Source organism: Somniosus microcephalus, chromosome 4, assembly GCF_052327205.1.
Source record: "Somniosus microcephalus isolate GS21.2 chromosome 4, FLI_Smic_1.0, whole genome shotgun sequence".
Lineage (NCBI taxonomy): Eukaryota > Metazoa > Chordata > Chondrichthyes > Squaliformes > Somniosidae > Somniosus > Somniosus microcephalus.
Window position 1 is genome coordinate 284,696,112 of NC_140990.1, and position 21,915 is coordinate 284,718,026.

The window sequence follows — 21,915 nt, forward strand, 5'->3', positions numbered from 1 at the left end:
CCTTTGTAACCAAGGAGCCATCCGTTAAGTTTGTTTGGTGGATTGAAAAGCAGAGGAACACTAGAGTGTCGCAGGGTGAAAGAGTCATGGCAACTACCACAGAACTTGGCGCAAACATGCAAGAACTCCTTCTTGTGGTTACACACCAGCTGTATGTTGAGGGAGCAGAAGCCCTTTCGGTTGACAAAGATAGCTGGGTTTTGATGGGGTGCCCTAAGGACCACATGTGTGCAGTCGATGATGCCCTGCACCATTGGCATGTCTGCCATATTTGCAAAGCCAACCACACGCATGGTTACACTTGCTTGATCCCTTGAGAAGTGGATGTAATTGTGGGCCTTAGCAAAAAGGGCATCAGTAACCTGCGTGATGCAACTGTGTGCGGCCAACTGGGAGATGCCACGATTGTCTGCTGAGGATCCCTGGAAGGAGCCCGAGGCAAAGAAGATGAGTGTGGTGGTGACTTTGACAGCCACTGCTAAGGGGTGTCCACCCATTCCTCTGGGCGCCAGGTGATTCTGCAGCAGTCCACAGATCTCTTGGACAACCTCTCGCGAAAGTCTCAGCCTCCTTTGGCACTGCTGCTCACTCATGTTGAGAGAGCTCATCCTCTGTCTGTAAACCCTCTGTCGGGGGTGTAAGGGACCAAAGGGATATCTAGAATTAAAGTTAGTAGAAACAATAAGGCTAGTAAGCTTGACTCCTGTCCTTGCTTAGGAATGTAGAACGATATATAAGACAGGACAAACAAGATTCTAATAGAATGAGGTAAGCACCCCATAACCAGAGTAGAAACAAACAAGTTAGCATGCTAATACTGTAGAGATGGGTCTCTGTGAACCATTCAGTAACCTTTCTGATAAGGGGCAATGAATGAATGCAGCCCCTCTAATAAACTGTACACCAACTGATGATCATAGAAGGGTCGTGCACGAGGGGTGCATGCCCCAAGATAGGTATAATTGCTGTATGTATTTGATACTTGGTGGAAGAATCCTTTCTCAGGCAGCTGAGACTGAGATGTTCCCCCTGCATATGCTTGAATAAAGATGGTAAAACTTATCCAAGGTGTCCATCTGGTGAATTCGTGGTCACTATAGGGCAAGCGTCAACCCCTTATTTCAGGGGGTTCGCTTGAGAGGAGGGAAGACTTCTCTTTTACCCCAACAGGGGTATCTCCTGCGGCAAGATGCCTCGATGTGCTGGCAACTTCTGCCCTGTGCAGCATCAGGTGGCTGAGCAGGAGGTTGGGGCTCCTGCTGCTGTTGCTGCTGAGCTGCCTGGCTCTTCTGCTGCTGCCATGGATGCTCCTCATCCTCATCTGAGGTCCATGGTGACATATATCTAATGGTTCCCATGCTGCTTTCAGATGCCTCCATTGGGGAAGTGCACATAGCAAATGGGAGGGGGTCTTCCAAGGAGGTTCCACAGTTGATAGCTTCAAGCTGCAGCACCTCTGACTTTGGAAGGCCTTCTAAAAGTGCTCAAACACCTTTTAAAGCAAAGGTCTGCCACCTGCAACTCATCCCTGATGAAATAACCGATTTAATGTTGGACCTGCAGCTCTGAGGAGGCAACCCACTCATCAACCCGCCAGGTTTAGCTGGCGTGGTTTAGAAGGGCCATGGATCACGCCGAAATGGTCGAAAAATCACGAGGGCCTCGCAAAATAGGCTTAGAGAGGCCCTTACCAAGCATTTAATGTTGTTAACTAGCGCTATGGCCAGCTGGAGGCGGGACCATTTCCCGACCTCCAAAACCGACACCGGCACCGGCAAAATCCTGCGGAGGCGGGTTCCGAACCCACCAACATTGATTCTGATTTTCCCACCTTTTCCGCCTCCAAACCCGCTCCTCCGACATCAGAAAATCACCCCCCATGTTTCTTAAGGTTTCCATTGCAGATGCGACATAGAATGATAGGTGGACTGAAAATGGTCCAGACACCTCATCAGGAATACAATTTAATTAGATAATTAAGTAGCGGTTGCATTTATATTTGTGGGCACCAGAACCAAAGAGACAGCTCCTTCAATCACGGATACTTCCTGCAGTTATATTCACAAAAAAAGCCGGAAGAGACACTGTCAAATATACAATTTTAAACATGAGGGAACAAACTGAGACTGTGAAAACTGACGTACTCCTTCACCCACAGGAATGACTGATATATATTATCTTGCATTGACCATACAAGAAGTGGATTTTAGTGCAGTAGCTTTAGTTTAGGCCACAAGATACACATGTCGATGATAGGAAACTGCCTTATGTCAAAATATTTGAGAGTGGTTGTGATGATGCCTTTAAATCCATAAAGTTCCTATTTCTTTAAGCCAATTAATAGTGGATAAATAGTCTATTATAAGCTCTGGCTAGCAACATAAACAGAAGTGAATCTGTTCAAACAAAGACTTGTTGCAGAACCAATCAGTTCTTGGGCCGATTCCTATAATTAGGGCAAGTAATATGTTGCAGAAAGGTGATTTATTACTAAGATCCACTCAGAGACTAGCATTTTCACTGTGTCTGGGATTTTTTTAATCCTAAATGTGGTCATTAGATAGAAAATGATTCTATAAATGATAAGTGTAGAAATTCAAAAGATATGTCATGCTGTGCCAAATCAGTTTTCCTATCTAGAATGGTTGTCTGGAAGCAGGGCAGCATCATATTGGATGTGGTCAGAAGTTGATAGAGTACTTAGGATTAGGCTTATGGTATAGGGCAGAGCAGACATAGATGACCTCCAACTGTCAAAATCTGGGGATTGATGATTGGTTTCAGGTTTCACTTTAGATTTGTTCCATATCGTGTTCTGTCAGTGCACTAAATACAGGAGCTAGTGTAGCTATTCTCCTGAAGTGACTCTTCTGGGAATCCAAAGGATTACAATATGACATAAATGTCATCTTTTGCGATAAAGGTCACAGTTTTAAGACCTTTGCTTTAAAAATATTGCAATGGCAATGCCAGGTAGCAGTCATTATGAACTATACCTTACTTCTAATTAGTAAAATAAAATTCTGTATTTTTAATATGGTTTATGGTCATCTAAAATTCCAGCCTCAACTATACAGTGTTTGCCATTCTTGTAACAATATTCAAAATAGTCATTGATATTAAACTAATAATCATATTAATGTCCTGTTCCACCAGTAGGATAGACCCACCAGAAGTGGGAGCACAATTTTATACAGTTAGGTAGGTGTTGCCCTTGGAGTCCTCAACTCTTAGAAACTAATAGTAAGATTGGGCAGCGTCAACATGGATTTATGAAAGGGAAATCTTGTTTGACAAACCTATTGGAGTTCCTTGAGGATGTAACTAATGGAGTAGACAAAGGGGAACCAGTAGATGTGGTGTATTTGGATTTTCAGAAGGCCTTCAATAAGGTCCCACACAAGAGGTTGGTGAACAAAATTAGGGCACATGGAATTGGGGGTAATATACTAGCATGGATTGAGAATTGGTTAACAGACAGAAAACAAAGAGTAGGGATAAACGGGTCTTTTTCAGGATGGCAGGCTGTGACTAGTGGGATACCGCAAGGATCGGTGCTTGGGCCCCAGCTATTCACAATCTATATCAATGATTTGGATGAGGGGACTAAATGTAACATTTTCAAATTTGCTGATGATACAAAGCTAGGTGGCAGTGTCAGTCGCGAAGAGGATGTGAAGAGGCTTCAAGGGGATCTCGACAGGCTCAGTGAGTGGGCGAGAACATGGCAGATGGAATATAATGTGGATAAATGTGAAGTTATCCACTTTGGTAGAAAAAACAGAAAGGCAGAAGATTTCCTAAATGGTGAAAGATTGGGGGATGCAGATGCTCAAAGGGACCTGGGTGTCCTTGTACATGAGTCACTGAAAGTGAATGTGCAGGTGCAGCAAACCATTAGGAAGGCAAATGGTATGCTGGCCTTCATTACAAGAGGATTTGAGTACAGGAGTAAAGTCTTACTCCAATTATATAGGGCCTTGGTGAGACCACACCTGGAGTACTGTGTACAATTTTGGTCTCTTTATCTAAGGGAGGATATACTTGCCATAGAGGGAGTGTGACAAAGGTTCACGAGATTGATTCCTGAGATGGCAGGACTGTCGTATGAGAAGAGATTGAGTAAATTAGGCCTGTATTCTCTTGAATTCAGAAGAATAAGAGGGGATCTCATTGAAGCATACAAAATTATTACAGGGCTTGATAGGATGGATGCTGGGAGAATGTTTCCCTTGGATGGGTGTCTAGAACCAGGGGCCACAGCCTCAGGATAAAGGGTAGGCCTTTCAGGACTGAGATGAGAAGAAATTTCTTCACACAGAGGGTAGCGAATCTCTGGAATTCTCTACTCCAGAGGGCTGTGGAGGCTCAGTTATTGGGTATATTCAAAACAGAAGTAAATAGATTTCTGACTAGTAAGTGCATCAAAGGATATGGCGATAGGGCCGATGAATGGAGTTGAGGCAGAAGATCAGCCATGATCTCAATGAATGGCGGAGCAGGCTCGAAGGGCCTACTCCTGCTCCTATTTCTTATGTTCTTAACATTGAACCTAAACACCATGAAGTCTCAGTTTTGGGTCAAGCAAGGTCAAAGAAACATCCTTGCTGATCACCACCTACTCAATTGTCCAATGAGTACTCCACAATGTTGAGTATCACTTAGAAGAAGCTCTGAGGGAAGAAAGGGCCTGTTAGGGAATATATATATATATATTTTAATAACAGATTTTAATATGATTATAATCTAATGATTTAAAGAAATCTGATTATGCTTAAGCTGACCACGTGCCAAAGGATGGTGTGATGTATCAGATCCAATCACAGCTGGTAACGTCACATCGGCTGACTTAAAAACTGAGAACAATGAAAATGCTGATTTAGCTTAAACTGTGAAAGTGCTGATCTTAGCTTAAAACTGAAAGTGATGATTCTGCTTAACTAGAGAACAAAGGAATGATTGATGTATCAGAGATCCAATCAGTGTGATGTAGTTGAACCAACCATAGCTCTGCATGCATGCTGCTGAGCCAATGGTAATAAAGGGGGCAGGTACATCTGCTGCTGTATAAAAACCAGCCATTTTGAATATGATGTTAGTTGGATAAAGGAAGTCAAACAGTGTAAATCAAGTGATGCAATAAATCGACTATTTAAAACTTACCACCGGACTCGCAAACTTTAATTTTAGTGTGTTGACCTCAGATCAGTGTGGTCCACTAAAATTAATTACCCGATCTAACAATTTGGCGCTGCGAGCAGGGTCACTGAGGGAAGAGATTGGATCTGAGACACCAGACCTATATCGGAGGTAAGGACTCCTCGTTATAAAAGTCCTCGGTTGGTTGTCTAGTCATCTCCCCTCCACGCGACTCCGCAAACCTCTCGGGTAGCGAACCCTCCGGGTGGTAAGATGGCTCGAGGTCCAATATAGAGCTCTAACTTACTGACTCGGCTGAAAAGCCTATGACTCGAGACCCCCAAGTAAAGAAATCGATATTATGACACCACTCGATAAACCTACAACTATTAAGGGTGGGCGTGCCCCACCTGAGATTTCAGAAGATGAAATTCTGTGGGAGTTGAAAGACTATATAGAATTACAGTTTGACTTACCTAAAACCTGGTTCGAAATCGAACAAAAGTACAGTACCTCCTCCGGACAATGGTCTTTGGATGACATAAAGAGGGTCTGGGGAAAAACGACCCATATGAAAGATAAAAGACGGATCAGATGGTCCTTGGCACTTATGGGCCAGATCCGACAGCGAAATGTGATTAAGACACACTCCCAACATAATCACGATTTGACCAATGCAAAAGAGCAGAAAGATGCGATTTATGAACAATTGAAAAAGAAAACAAATGAGCTTGAAAAGTCAGAAGTGGAAGTTAAAAAACTTAAAGGTGAAGTTCAGGAGTGTAAAAAACAATTGGATAAACAACCGATAGTACCGGTAGTTGAAGAAAAGGGAAAATGTGTCGGGACCTGGAAGGGCTACCCAGATCTAAATGAAATAAAGGAGGAAGGTCGTGGGAGACAAAGACAAGAAGCAGGTCAAGAGACTGATTCAGAATCCTCTAGTAATGTCAGTGAAAGTGAAGAAGAGAAAACAGGACCCCATTTGGCCCCGTTGAGACAGAAAAGGAAAAGAGTAGAAAAGGAGTATGAGAAGAAAGAAAATGGGGAAGAAAGGGCGAAGTATCAACTCCAACCGTGTGACGGAGTCCAAATTCTGATTGTAATGATACCCAGGAGAGAGGGAAATAAGTTACACAGCAAAGTAAAGACTGGCCTGGGAAATGATGAGCAAGATATAGATGCCAGATGGGATGCGATCCAACAGTGGTTACAAGTGTTTAGCCCTGCAAAAACAGATTGGGGAAAGATCATAGCCTGTCAACAGAAAGGGACGGAGGAAGTGTTAGAGTATGACGAGCGATTTAAAACTAACTGGTTGGAACACTCGGGGCTGAACACAGGAGAGATAAAGAAGGAAAAAGATCTAATTTGCAGGCTAACCAATCTGAAAACTCAGCAAAGGAAGGAAATAAACAGGGATTTGGAAAGCCAGGAAATGCTGAGACGCCGATGGAAAAAGAGGAAAAAAAAGAGAAACTTAAAGTTTTACTGACATGGAAGTTATTAACATCTGTGCTGAGACAAATAAAACACAAGATTTGCTGAGTGAAAGGAACCTTGAAAAATGACTATGAATGTTTAAGAAGTTACAGTATTTCTTTTGTCTGATTAGATGTTCTTTAAAAGAAAGATTCGGTTATGTGTGTTTTAGCTCCACCCACTTCTCTGTGTTAAAAGCGTTTAAATCTTTTGTCTTGTCTTGGATTTTGGAAGTTTTAAGAATGTGCGAATAAGATTGTGCCCCAAGAATTGAAAAAAAAACCTTTGAAATAATTTAAGTTAAGCTGGTGTGTAAAAACTGAGAAGAGCAACAAAACGTTTTTTTAACAAAAGATTGCGATAGATTTTTGTACTTGCAGTGCAAACTGTACAATGTTACATTAAGTTTCAGTCTAAGATTTAACCTTGGAGTCGCGGTTGCTATGGTGAAATCTTCTAAAGCAGTTTGATTTGATTTGTTTAAATGTGAAAATCTAATTTTTCTCCAGTTATGTTTTTACAGTATTTTGGAAAGACATTTGAAGAAAGGACAATAAGAAATATGACGTAATTTACTGTTTTCTGCAAGAATGTGCTATTTTGTTCTGTTTTATCTGTTCTGTTCATGTTTAGTTAAAGTGTGAAAACACAACTGTCTTTTTCGATCAGGAAAGTTTTTTTTAATTTACGTGAAGTGACGCAATTGTGCCTGATAATGTTTTGCTCCACCTTCTTAAAAACCTGCAAAGGAGTTAACCCTTTCCACTGACAGCTGTTTAAGTTCACCAAGCAACAACTTTAGTATGAAATTTAAAGATATGGGACATTATTAAATTTAAGTTTCTTAATTTTAAGTTAATATTTCCCCACAGTGATAGAAAGAAAATTATGATTTGATAAATGGAAGTTATCTTGTAAACTAATTGCATGATAATGTGCAACATGAACTTGTACTGGTAGTGCTAGATTTAACCGATATGGCTTTACCTACGTGGTGTTCTAAGAAAACTCACTACTGAATGGGCTCCTAGGGTTGGTATTGGTAATACCGTAATGGCACCCCAAGCCCAAGGCACTACTGAATGGGCTCCTAGGGTTGGTATTGGTAATACCGTAATGGCACCCCAAGCCCAAGGCACTACTGAATGGGCTCCTAGGGTTGGCATTGGTAATACCGTAATGGCACCCCAAGCCCAAGGCACTACTGAATGGGCTCCTAGGGTTGGTATTGGTAATACCGTAATGGCACCCCAAGCCCAAGGACGAGAGGTGTACCGAATACAGAATATTGGGGTAGTGAAGGACGGAATGCACATATCCCACATGTAATTAAAGGAAAGTGATTGAGAGTGTAAGATTGAAACAGGAGAATTACACTACTGAATGAGAACTTGCAAAATGCTCTCAGGCAGTTTAAAAGAGCAGAAACAAAACTGAAAAAAAAAAATCAGTCTGAACTCGATGATCTGAAACCAGAAGAAAATAATTTGAACGACCGCTTACTAAATCTCCAGGTAGATTGCCAGACCAAGGAAGAACTGGTTTCAGACTTGGAGAATAAATTAATGAAGTCAAAGCAGAATGAAAATTCTCTTGCCTCCCTTCTAGCTGAGAAGGAAGATGCTTTACTTGAAAAAGTTGACAGGTTAAAGCAGTTTTCGGAAAACATTGAGAAAAGTCAGGCAACAATAGAGACCTTGGAAAAAGAAAAGTTGAATCTTGAGAATAACTTTAAGCAACAGATTATGCTTTTAGAGAGCCTAATAGCTGAGAAAACTGCATTAGTGAAAGCACAACTACAGGAAAGAGCACTTCAGGAGAAAGAAATGGAAGAGATTAATGTAGGGCTAGTTACTGCTAAAAATCAGCTTGAAATCAAGCAGGCTGAAGTGGCCAGATTACAGGCAGAGGGCCAAGAGCTCAGGTCAAAGCTTAAATAGCAGCAAGTAAGACCTTGAAGAAGTATTCAGCCATTAGACGACTACAATCTTTTGATAAGATACCTGAAAGCCCGAGAAAGGCTTGTATCGGATGGCATGGGTGGCATGATATTGAGATACCGGTATGAGTGTGCAAATGTGATTTGTTACGTATGAAGTAATTACCATCCAGGAATGTATGGTGAATTTGCACTGAAGAACGGGTCTCAGACATGCTCAGTTACTTGACAACAGCAAAACATGAAATGGTTAATGTGGCTCAGGAGAGCGGGACAACTTTTAAAGCATTGACACATACTCCATCGAGAAACTATCTAATTGATGAAACAATCAGAAGAGAGTTAAACACACTGGTACCTGTTAGAGGGATTGAAATTGAAGTTGAAGTGGAGAGTTACATGGAATCTGGATTGGGACAATTGAGGGCTAAGGAGAAATCATGTTTAGTAAGAATTATCCACAAGATGGATACGAGTAAAAGAGATCTGGAGAATCTTTTAAATCCATGATATGTTGATTAGATGTTAAACTGTAATGTCGCTTGAAATGATTGTAAGACTGAATTTAACTGTGAATGTAATAATTGTGTTTTGTAGGTAACAGAGCGTGGGAAAAACCGGTACGAATCCAGTATGAGGTGGTTTTGGTGGTGCCTCCTGTGTCACTACTACTGCAATTACCATGCTTTACGGGTCTAACAGGACCTGTCCCATCAACCAACACGTTTTTAAGTATGAGCTACACAATTATGTGGCACAATTCGGATACTCGGATACGACATTCCCGTTGTTTGTGGGTTTCAGTGAGCTCATGATGTGACTGAACTCCTCCCTAAAGCATTTTTATGTTTTGGAGCAAGACAACTCGAGAATAGATATTGAAATTGACAGCATAGGGGACAACTCACATTGGTGGGATATTGGGCTTAATACATCAGCACACCCTTAGGTTCATATTATTTCACATGCTCTGGTAGCTATCCAACTTGTAATGATAGTGTATTTGATATATATAACGTGTGTAGTAAGACTTTGATACATAAGCCAATTGGGTACTCATGCCCATGACTGACAAGCACTAACAAATTAACTGAGCACACCGAAAGAGAAGATCCAAAGCAATGTAGAGGAGACCCCAGGCGGGGTAACATCAGGAAAGATAGAAGAAACAGAGGAAACCCCAGGCGGGGCAGAATTGGAGCACCGGAACAGTGAATTGAATTTGAGTAAGGGGTCAGAGGTTGCTCCTCCCCCTCAAAGGAATGGACTGTAAAGAAGGGAGAAATCTTCAAGACTCCCTACTAATGCCCAAGTTGAGAGAGCAATAAGAGCTAGCTAGATTAGTCAAGAGCTGATTGTGAGAAGTCAATAAGGATATTTCCTTCTCAAAGAAGGGAATTGTAGGAAATAGCTGTTAAGATTCAAAGATGGGTTTTAATTCTTAGACCAGGGACTGACAACAGGCAAGCAGAAAAAGATAGCATAAATGCCAGCAAGGTCGAATATCAAGCATCAAAAGACAAATAGAAATGATAAGGGAATGGTAAAATGCAAGGAAATAGGGAGGATAGCACCTGCTAGATAACAAGGAGCCACGAAGCCATAAAATGCCATTGAAGAATCTTGACAAAACACTCCTCAGAAAGATAAGAGGGAGGCCTTGTACAATAGGATGGGGATCAAATTGTGTGATTCTGTTGATTAAATGTGCTTGCCACCAGGCGGCTGCTGCCCTGCGGCCAAGACGCCTTGCAGGTCGCCGCAGACCATTTTTACATCTTAAAGGGGCATGTTATATTTAGTTGCTAGATTGTTTTGTACCTTTTTACTTTTTAATTTTTACCTGAATGTATTTTTCAAAGCCATAAACTGAGGGGAGCTCCTCCCACTTTTTAAGATGCACTAATTAATTTAAGATCATGAAATCAATTAACTTATTAAAACCAGGCTTTTACTGTGGCCACGTAAAATCCTGGTTGATGTAAATTTGTGCAAAAGCCACTGATCTGGACAGTGGCAAAACACAGCAATGATTGATTATATTTTTAATCTGACTCTTTATTTTTATGATTCAATCTTTGAAAGAATCAAAGGGGGGAGTGTTAGGGAATATATATATATATATATTTTAATAACAGATTTTAATATGATTATAATCTAATGATTTAAAGAAATCTGATTATGCTTAAGCTGACCACGTGCCAAAGGATGGTGTGATGTATCAGATCCAATCACAGCTGGTAATGTCACATCGGCTGACTTAAAAACTGAGAACAATGAAAATGCTGATTTAGCTTAAACTGTGAAAGTGCTGATCTTAGCTTAAAACTGAAAGTGATGATTCTGCTTAACTAGAGAACAAAGGAATGATTGATGTATCAGAGATCCAATCAGTGTGATGTAGTTGAACCAACCATAGCTCTGCATGCATGCTGCTGAGCCAATGGTAATAAAGGGGGCGGGTACATCTGCTGCTGTATAAAAACCAGCCATTTTGAATATGATGTTAGTCGGATAAAGGAAGTCAAACAGTGTAAATCAAGTGATGCAATAAATCGACTATTTAAAACTTACCACCGGACTCGCAAACTTTAATTTTAGTGTGTTGACCTCAGATCAGTGTGGTCCACTGAAATTAATTACCCGATCTAACAGGGCCCTACTCTGGACATGGAACCTCAATGTCTTCCACCAAGAATGGCGCAGTAGTACCATGACTGACCAGTTGGCCAAATCCTGAAAGACATAGCTGCCAGACTGGATCTACATCAAATGGTGAGGGAACCAACACAAGGAAGTAACCCTACTTGTCCTTGTCTTCATAACATACCTGTCAAAGAGGTACCACTCCACAATAGCATTGGTAGAAATGACCACCACAGTTTTGTGAAGACAAAAACTCATCTCCTCCATGACAACCATACAGGTCTTGTGAAAACAAAGACTTGTCTCCGCCATGAAATATCCTCCATTCTGACAGGTATAGCAGATCAAAACTAGGCATTCATGAGGCTGTGGGCCATCAGCGGCAACAAAATTGCATACCACCACAAACTGCAACATTATGACCTGGCACATGCCTCACTCTTTGATCACCATCAAGCCAGGAGACAAACCCTGACTCAACGTGGATTGTAGAAAGATCTGCCAATAACAGCATTAGGCCTAACTGACATATAAAGCTAGTGAAACTATTACCTGCTTGCTTTAACACCAGAAGCATCAGGCTATCAAAAAAGTTAAGCAGTCCTATAATCAATGGATCAGAAAAAAACTCTGTAGACCTACCACATTCAGTCAAGGATGGTGGTGGACGGCCAGGTAATTAACAGCAGGAGGAGGCTCCATGAACATCTCTATCTTCAACAATGGTGGAGCTCAGCAAATGAATGCTAGAGGGAAGGAAGTGCCTACAAGGGTCTTCAGCCAAAAATGCCTAATGAATGATCCGACTCAACCTCCTCCCAAGGTTCCCACCATCATTAGAGTTTTTTGAGGTTGTAACTAACAGAATAGATAAGGAAGAACCAGTGGATGTGGTGTATTTGGATTTTCAGAAGGCATTCGATAAGGTGCCACACAAGAGGTTATTAAACAAAATTAGGGCTCATGGGATTGTGGGTAATATACTAGCATGGATTGAGGCTTGGTTAATGGACAAAAACTGAGAGTAGGAATAAACGGGTCATTTTCAGGTTGGCAGGCTGTAACTAGTGGGGTACTGCGAGGCCTCAGCTAGTCACAATCTATATCAATGATTTGGATGAGGGGACCAAATGTAATATATCCAAGTTTGCTGATGCTACAAAGCTTGGTGGGAATGTAAGTTGTGAGGAGGATGCAAAAGGTTTCAAGGGGATATAGGCATGCTAAGTGAGTGGGCAAGAACATGGCAAATGGAATATAATGTGGAGTTATCCACTTTGGTAGGAAAAATAGAAAAGCAGAGTATTTTTTAAATGAGAGAGATTGGGAAATGTTGACGTTCATAGGGACCTAGGTGTCCTTGTACTCGGATCACTGAAAGTTAACATGCAGGTACAGCAAGCAATTAGGAAAGCAAATGGTATATTAGCCTTTATTACAACAGGATTTGAGTACAAGAGTAAAGACGCCTTACTGCAATTATATAGGGCCATGGTGAGACCACATCTAGAGTATTGTGTACAGTTTTGGTCTCCTTACCTAAGGAAGGATATACTTACCATATAGGGAGTGCAACAAAGGTTCACCAGACTGATTCCTGGATGGGGGAATTGTCCTATGAGGAGAGATTGAGTAGACCAGGCCTATATTCTCTAGAGTTTAGAAGAAAGAGAGGTGATCTCATTGAAACATACAAAATTCTTAGTGATTGACAGGGTAGATGCAGGGAGGATGTTTCCCCTGGCTGGGGAGTCTAGAATCTGGGGTCACAGTCTTAGAATAACAGGTCAGCCATTTAGGACTGAGATGAGGAGAAATTTCTTCACTCAAAGGGTGGTGAATCTTTGGAATTCTCTACCCCAGAGGGCTGTGGAGGTTCAGTCGTTGTGTATATTCAAGACAGTGTTCGATAGATTTTGGATATTAAGGGAATCAAGGGATATGTGGCTAGTGTAGGAAAGTGGAGTTGAGGTAGAAGTTCAGCCATGATCTTATTGAATGGCGGAGCAGGCTCGAGGGTCCAAATGGCCTACTCCTGCTCCTATTTCTTATGTTCTTATCATGGATATCAATGTTCAGCCAATTCAGTTCACTCCATGTGACTTTAAGTTGCAGCTGACTGCACAAGATACAACAAGGGCTGTGGGCCCCAACAACATCCCAACTATAATGCTGAAGACCTGTGTACCAGAGCTGCTCCCCAGTAAATATGTCCTAGTCACACAAATCCAACCCAGCCAATTACAATCTCCCTCAATCGCTAGTAAAATGATGGAAGTAGTCATCATTAATAGTGCAATTAAGCAACACCTACTCACCAATAACCTGCTGACTGATGCTCAGTTGGCTCCAGGCCTCACATGGATGCACAAGCTGAATGTCAGAGGATTGGCAAGAGTAGCTGCCCCTGATATCAAGACAGCATCTGACTGAGTATGACTTCAAGGAGCTCTAACAAAACTGAATTCAATGGCGATCAAAGGGAAAATCCTCCAATGCTGAAGTCGTACTTGGTGAAAAGGGACACTGCTGTGGTTGTTGGAGGCCAGTCAGCAGAACCTCAGGATGTCCTCAGGGAAGAGTTCTCTGCCCAACTATCTTCAGCTGCTTCATCAGTGACTTACCTCCATGAAAAGAACAGGTCTGGTCTGTTTGCGAACAATTAAACAGTGTTCATTCATAACTCCTACAGCAGGATCTAGATAACATCCAGGCTTGGTAGATAACATTTGTGCCACATGAGTACCAGGCAATGTCCATCACAAACAAGATAAAAGCCAGCCAGCTCCCCATGGCTCGCAATGGCACCACCATCACCGAGCCCCTCACCATCTTAGGGGCCATTACTGACTAGAAGCTTAACTGAACCAGCCATATCAACACCTTGGCTACAAGAGCAGTCTAGAGGCTGGGAACTCTGTGATGAGTGGCTCACAGAAGGCAGAATTACAGCAAGCAGTTTTATGACCTCACGAGGTCAGCCAAGGTATGAGGAAGCAGTCACATCTTGTACATATGCAATGTAAGAAGCATATTTCACATTTGTACCTTCCTGTCATGATGAAAAAGTTGACAGTCCCCTCACATTGACGTGTTACATCCATGAGAAAGATTATGAACTGGGCTGCTCAAAGAAACTGTGCATTAGTTACTTGCTTGATGCAACGGCAGACAGACCATAAGATAAATGTTGCAAATGTCCCCCGACATTGCCTTTAAAGAACAATAGGCATAAAAGTTGTGTGGTATGTGGCTTTGACTGCCACTGGCAGTGTGGAGCATCTGGTAGAAGTTTGCTCTAGGTGTAGGGCAAGCAGATGACAGAATTTCATGATAGCATCATGAGGGAAATGTTGCCTTTGTAGACTTTGATGCTGGCTGAGGTTGGGAGGTATACATAATGGCATTGATACCTGCAGGTTGGTACCAGTCACCTCCTATGATGCTTGATCAGCCTGGCTGTACTGTTGCTCCTCTTCATCATTCTCCTCATAACAGAGGTAAAGCGGAATCCCTACTAGAAACATCATATTCACCTATAGTGAGTGTAATCAGATGAAAATAAATGAAGATGCATTGAAACAGGAGCAAAGCTCAACCTATTAGCAAGACTGTACTGCATAAAGTGGCAAAAACAAGAAGTATTGAGCAGTTATCTTTTACCAATCATAAAATCCACAGAAGGTGGATTTTAACTGCATTTTCGCCTGGATACCACTGCCTAGCAACCAGCAATAGCTATTTTATGTCAGTGTTCATTTTGGGAGGTAGGCCACAGGTGCCAAAGGAGGAAAATGGACTGTTTCACTTCATAGAGGCATTTATATATAATTCATATGTTGCAGGCTGGATAATGGCAGGTGTAGGTGACTCACCTCCAGCACTCCTGGAGGAAAGTAGCAGTGCAGATTTTTTACTGGTGGGAAGCCAATATACAATTACCCGACCCATTTCCTTCTTTTGTCTACCTCAAATCAACCATAAAACAGGCAGTAAAATAAAGGAAATCTAGCACTAGCAGTCCAAGATTCCACAGAACCTCATCGATGTATTTCCATTTGCCTGAAGATTAATTTAAAAGGTCTCTCATTGTAACTGCTGCCTTTGTGTATAGGCTGAAGAGCTTGGATAAAATCTATGCTTGCTGCTTGTGGATGTCAACATTTAAAATTTGCATCCATGTAATTAGGAGTCTGTATGGTACTAAGCTTTGCTAACATTGAACTGTTTGCTAATGATGTGTCACATTATAGAAGATTCACTGGGGAACATTCATCCAGTAAAGACTTCAATTTGCTGATACAACTACCGGGTTCACACTGGGTGCAACATCCCACAGGTAAACTTGAATACAATTTTGGAAATAGTCATTTTCTATTGCAAGAAAAGTGGTTTATCATTAATAGATTTGTGCTCTTTACATTTAGTGCAAATTCCCAGTTCTGCAACATATGTCTTACGCATTGGAAACTCTTTGGGTTTCTTTAATAATGCAGCATTGTTCGTGTTGAGCTCGTTGACCTAGCTTGTTATCTCCTTTTGTTCTTCCATAAATAAATTGAATAATAAAGATAAAAACCACTTCCTGACACAAAGGACACTGGTAATAAAGCAAAGTAGATCAGCTACTGTGATCGGTAGCTGTTCTGATTTAGTTCCTCTGAGATTATTCTTTTCTCTTGTGGTAATTACCTCTTTGGATTCCACAGGAGTCTGCATTGATCATTGCATCTTGTTGTTACTGTTTCTTATGGTTACTGTCACTGCTTCCGTATATGGAATATTTTCAAGACTAAGTAAAATTTGGTTTTCCTTGTATTTTATCAGAGATTATTTCTTTTACACTTTCCATTTATCATCTGTCTTCATATAATCTTCATAAAATAAGGCAACATCACGTTCTGTATCCATTGGCAGTAGTTTTTGCTATCTGTAGGTTCTGTTCATTTTTTTAAATTTGTTCTGGGATGTGGGCGTCGCTGGCAAGGGCAGCATTTATTGCCCATCCATAATTGCTGTTGAGAAGGTAGTGGTGAGCCGCCTTCTTGAACCGCTGCAGTCCTTGTGGTGAAGATACTCCCACAGTGGTTAGGGAAGGAGTTTCAGGATTTTGACTCAGCGACGATGAAGGAAGTGTAGTTCTGATATGCTGCACTTTATGCAGGGCAATACCCAAATTAATTATAAATACTTATAAGCATATTAATGGAATTTAGTGGTTTTTCCAAAAATAAAGTGATATCAGATAAATAACTCATGAGCCCAAAGGTGCAAATTACTTCTAATGTATAAACTACAACAGAGCAGAAGCTGGGCTCCTCTGAATCAGATTTCTAACTATCCAAAAGATTTTTCCATGAATTTTAGATATTCAGTGCGCCACTTAAAAAATATTGCGAGAAAGATTCGGCAGTTTAGCGCCTCCAGTTAGGACCTGCAGATGGTAGTAATGGGGTGCTGATGCAGTAGTGCCGGGGCGGGGCGAATCCAACGTCGCACGGCAAATCCAGCCCCCCGTCCATTGCGCCACCGGTACGAGATACCGCTGGGACTTCAACACCAGGCAGATCGTGATGTCAGTGACTCTGGGCGACGTTATTTAAAGGCATCAGTATTAATCACTCGCAGCTGTCAGAGCGGGTTAGTTTCAGCGGTTTCTTGTCAGTTTCACCCAGTGGAATAGTTTGTAGGAGTAATTTCAAGCTTCTTTTGTATCAGCAGTCTTCTGGCAACTGCAAAGTAGCTACATTGATTGCTCAAAGATTCAAACTGCTACACTTGGCAACATTAATGGGGGCTGTATTGGCATGCCACCTCGCCCTCCAGGATCTACGGCAGAATGAGTGTAGGCAGAGAGAAATACGGGAACATGTTTGCAAAGGGATGAGGAGGGACATCAGGGCTTTCACCAAGAGGCCTTACCCTCCGAGGGTATTCCAACAGCACTTCTCCTACTTTCAATTAAGCGAGGACCAGTGTATTAGACAGTGGTGGTCACAGAACTCTGCCACCTCCTCTAAATGGACCGCCAGCCTCACACCAGGATGATTTAAACCCCAGAGTCCATTTGCTCACCACATGCCCATCATACCATCCCTGTGTCATGCCATATCACTGCATCCTCCTGGATGCAAAGATGAAATGAGAGAGACCACAAAATATTGCAAACTCCATTAATAAACTTATGCATAAACATATCACACATATCACATTCATTCTAATAACTAATGACTCTTGTGCCTGCCATAGTTGAATAGCTGTCATTGTATGCAAGGCATGAGAAGTGGATGTGAGTATTGGTAGGTAGAGATTATTGTTGGGTGAGTGTTGAAGGTATGGTGGTTTGGGCAGTGTGTGAAGCTTGTGGTACAGATGGTGGTAAGTAGGATTTGTTGAAGCATTCAATCACCCTGACCACCTGACTGCGGTGCATCTGCCATGAACACACCTGCTTCAGTCCTTCGGCTCCTTCTTGTTGTGCTTCTCCTTGCTGAGGCAGCTGCACAGTGAGAATGAGGTGCTGCAGTATCAACGAACCTCCCCTTTAAGTGCTGGGAAAAGCCTGCGCCAATGATGAGTTGCGATTAGACTGCACCCGATATTGGTCCATCCTTTCAGTGTAACGCCACTGAGCTAGGCCTTTAAGACTTGATTTAGCGCTCCAATCATTTCTTTTGAGCAGTGAGAATGAATTTTGCATGCAGTATAAAGCATTAGCGCCTAGTGCTAATTCTCAAATTTTTCTAAAGATACCGCCCATTCCTGGGCTGTAATGAATTTCTAGCCAATTTGGTTTATAATAATGTAACAATTTAGTGGGGATGGGAGGATGAATTTCTGATAAGTTGAACCAATTACATTCCACACAAATAACAATCATTTAAGCAAATCAAAAATCTAATAAAGTGTTTCATAATAAAATTGAGTTTATGTTATAAGCCTGGGTATTATCCAATGAGCTGGCAGACATTGGGCTTGATTTTAATGGAGGAGGCGAGATGGAGTCGGGTGTCTGGTGGGCAGGTTTCGGACCCGCTGCCGGTTTCGGCCGCTCCCAATATCCCAATTTAGTTTAATTGGACTAATTAGTCCCATCGTTCACGCTGCCTGCTGCATTGCCTGGGAGCGAGTCTGTTGGTCTGCACTGATGAGGTCATTACTGCACTTGCTTTTAAGGGCTCCATGTAGCCTCAACCTCTCATTTCTGGTTACTGCTGCATCTTGAATGGGCCAAGGTGACCATGAGTGCTGCGAAAGCCAAGGTTGTTCCCCGCTTCACTGAGGAGTCCCTGCAAGCTCTTGTGCAGGGAAATTCTGTTCCCTCCTGATGGCCGGAGGAAGCCGCCTGTGATGAAATAACTGTGTTCTGATATTTGTACTTGCACTTGTAATGTCTGGAATGTTCCACTAGGGGGAACAACTAATGCTCCTCCCTGGCCCCACCCCTCTTCTGGTATGTTCTACCAAGGGCTCGGTCAATGATGGACTCTGTTAACTCTGCCATGATTCTTATTTAATAAAAGGCTTCAGTCTTAAGCTTTAACTTCGGATTCGGGCAGTTATTTGGCACATCAATTTTATTAAATAACTACTTTTGGAAGATGGATTGATTTTTGAAACCAGAGCATCTGGATATCGATCCCCATTCGGCAGATGCGTCGAAGAAATTTACGCATTGGCTCCGATGTTTTGAACACTGCATCGCATCATCGACCGATCCGACGGTTAACAAGTTGGGTCTTCTAACCAACTTGGTAAGTCATCAAACTTACTCTATAATTGAAGATATTACTACATATGAAGAGGCCCTCGCAGCTCTTAAAGCCCAGTACCTTAAGTCGGTTAACGAAGTATACGCCAGGTATCTCCTGTCTACTCGCAGGCAATTACCCGAGGAATCTCTGGACGATTTCCTGCAGGACCTTAAGGCTTTGGCTAAGGGTTGCAACTACAAGGCTGTCTCTGCCATAGTGTATCAGGAAGAAGCCATCCGCGATTCTTTCATATCTGGCCTCCGATCTAATTATATTAGACAGAGACTCCTCGAGAACGACTCGTTAGTTTTAAAAACGGTTGTCGCTGCTGCTCGATCGTTAGATGTAGCCCAGAAGAATTCAGAAGTGTATGCATCAGCCCATGCATCTCTCTCAGCCTCGTGTGTTCCGAGTACAGAGGCATCCACAACACCAATGGAACCCCCACTTAATCCTATTGTTGCGGCTGTGCCCCATGGGTCTAAGTGTTATTTTTGTGGCCAATCTAAACACTCCAGGCAAAGTTGCCCAGCCAGAGAGGCTACCTGTTTTAAATGTAAGAAACGGGGACATTTTAGTAAAGTGTGTAAGGGTAATCCTGTACCCGATGTCTTCTCTGCTGCCGCCTATCGTTTTACTCTAGCCTCGGCTACGGTTGACCAGACCATACCGTGTTCCTTGTCAAAATCTATGATGGACATTAAGATTAATGGTCGTCCTACTGGGTGTTGGATAGACTGTGGCAGTACTGAAAGTTTTATACACCCCAACCTTGTTAACTCCTGTTCATTGAAGGTGTATCCTACTCGAAGTGAAATTGTGATGGCATCCAAATCCCTTACTTCGGAGGTAACTGGATATTGTAAAGTCACATTGACCGTTAAGGATACGGAGTATAAGGATTTTAAACTCCTCATATTACCTCAGTTGTGTGTAAACTTAATATTAGGCTTGGACTTCTAGTGTCAGCATGAGAGCGTTACTCTTAAGTATGGTGGATCCCAGCCTCCGCTCACAGTCTGCGGCCTTTCTACTTTAAACGTAAGCCCGCCTTCTTTGTTTGCGAACCTTGCTCCTAATTGTAGACCTATAGCAACTAAGAGTCGACGGTATAGTTCAGAAGATAAAACATTTATAAACGAGGAAGTGGAAAGGCTTCAACGGGAGGGAATCATCGAACACAGTGGTAGCCCGTGGCGTGCCCAGGTGGTGGTGGTTAAAACTAATGAGAAGAAAAGACTTGTGGTCGATTATAGCCAGACTATAAACTTGTAAACCCAATTAGACGCCTATCCTTTGCCTCGTATTTCTGAGATGGTGAACCAGATAGCTCAGTACCGCGTGTTCTCCACCATTGATTTAAAGTCTGCCTACCATCAACTCCCCATCAAAATAGAAGACCGACCTTATACGGCCTTCGAAGCTAATGGGCGCCTGTTCCAATTCCTTCGGGTGGCCTTTGGCGTGACGAATGGGGTATCCGTCTTCCAACGGGAGATGGATCGTATGGTGGATGAATACGCGTTGGAAGCAACATTCCCGTACCTGGACAATGTTACCATCTGTGGGCGTGACCAACGGGAGCATGATCAAAATCTCGCGAAGTTCCTAGAGACTGCAAAGAGGTTAAACCTGACCTACAACGAAAACAGGTGTACCTTCAATACTACACGTTTGTGTATTCTTGGTTGCGTTGTGGAGAATGGGGTAATCGGGCCAGACCCTGAAAGATTACGCCCACTTAAGGAATTACCTTTACCTCACACTGTAAAAGCCTTAAGAAGGTGTCTGGGATTCTTCTCGTACTATGCCCAGTGGGTGGCTAGCTACTCAGATAAAGTCCGACCTCTTATTAAGTCGACATCTTTTCCGCTATCGGCGGAAGCTCAGGAGGCTTTCCTTAATATCAAACGGGACATTGAGAAGGCAGTGGTATGTGCCGTGGATGAGAAGATCCCATTTCAAGTGGAAAGTGATGCATCTGATTTTGCGTTGGCAGCAACTCTTAACCAAGCTGGTAGACCAGTAGCTTTCTTCTCTCATACATTGCAAGGACCAGAAGTTCGACATTCTTCAGTGGAAAAGGAGGCACAGGCAGTTATTGAAGCAGTCAGGTATTGGAGACATTATCTCGCTGGCCAACGTTTTACGCTCATTACTGACCAGCGATCTGTGGCCTTTATGTTCAACACTAAGCAGAGAGGCAAGATCAAAAATGATAAGATTTTAAGATGGCGAATAGAACTGTCAACATATGACTATGATATTCAGTACAGGCCTGGAGTATTTAATGAGCCATCGGATGCTTTGTCACGAGGAGTATGTGCTAGTCTAGGTACAGATAAGCTTCAAAGTCTCCACGACACACTCTGCCACCCTGGGGTTACCAGAATGAACCACTTCATTAAGTCCCACAATCTACCCTACTCTATTGAGGAGGTCTGGACAATGACCAGAACCTGTCATGTTTGTGCTGAATGCAAACCCCGCTTCTATAAGCCGTCCGAGCCAGCTCATCTTATTAAAGCAACTCGACCATTTGAGCGTTTGAGTCTCGATTTTAAAGGTTCCCTTCCATCGAGCGACAGTAATGTCTATTTTCTTAATATTATAGACGAGTACTCTCGGTTCCCTTTTGTTATCCCCTGTCCGGATGTGACTAGTGCTGTTGTAATTAAATGCCTCTGCCAACTGTTTTCCTTGTTCGGCATGCCTAACTATATACATAGTGATAGGGGTTCTTCCTTTATGAGCGAAGAATTACAACAGTTTTTGCTATCGAAGGGGATTGCAATGAGTAGAACTACCAGCTATAACCCTCGTGGTAATGGGCAGGTCGAGAAAGAAAATGCGACAGTGTGGAAGGCTATCGTACTGTTTCTGAAGTCACGAGGCCTGCCGACCTCTCACTGGCAGGATGTCCTGCCAGACGTGCTGCATTCCATAAGGTCTCTT

The 21,915-nt window shown here is 42.4% G+C and overlaps 1 protein-coding gene and 1 long non-coding RNA gene across 2 annotated transcripts in view; one reads left to right on the top strand and one right to left on the bottom strand.

The window, feature by feature from the left end:
* Positions 1–21,915, bottom strand: part of dpp10 (dipeptidyl-peptidase 10 (non-functional)) — a 1,285,183-nt gene that overhangs the window by 1,000,153 nt on the left and 263,115 nt on the right. The gene's annotated exons all lie outside the window — the stretch shown is intronic.
* LOC147120523 (uncharacterized) lies at positions 4,693–11,133 on the top strand. Its single transcript, XR_015078205.1, has 2 exons — positions 4,693–5,310; positions 7,131–11,133. It is a non-coding gene; the product is annotated as an uncharacterized LOC147120523 (long non-coding RNA).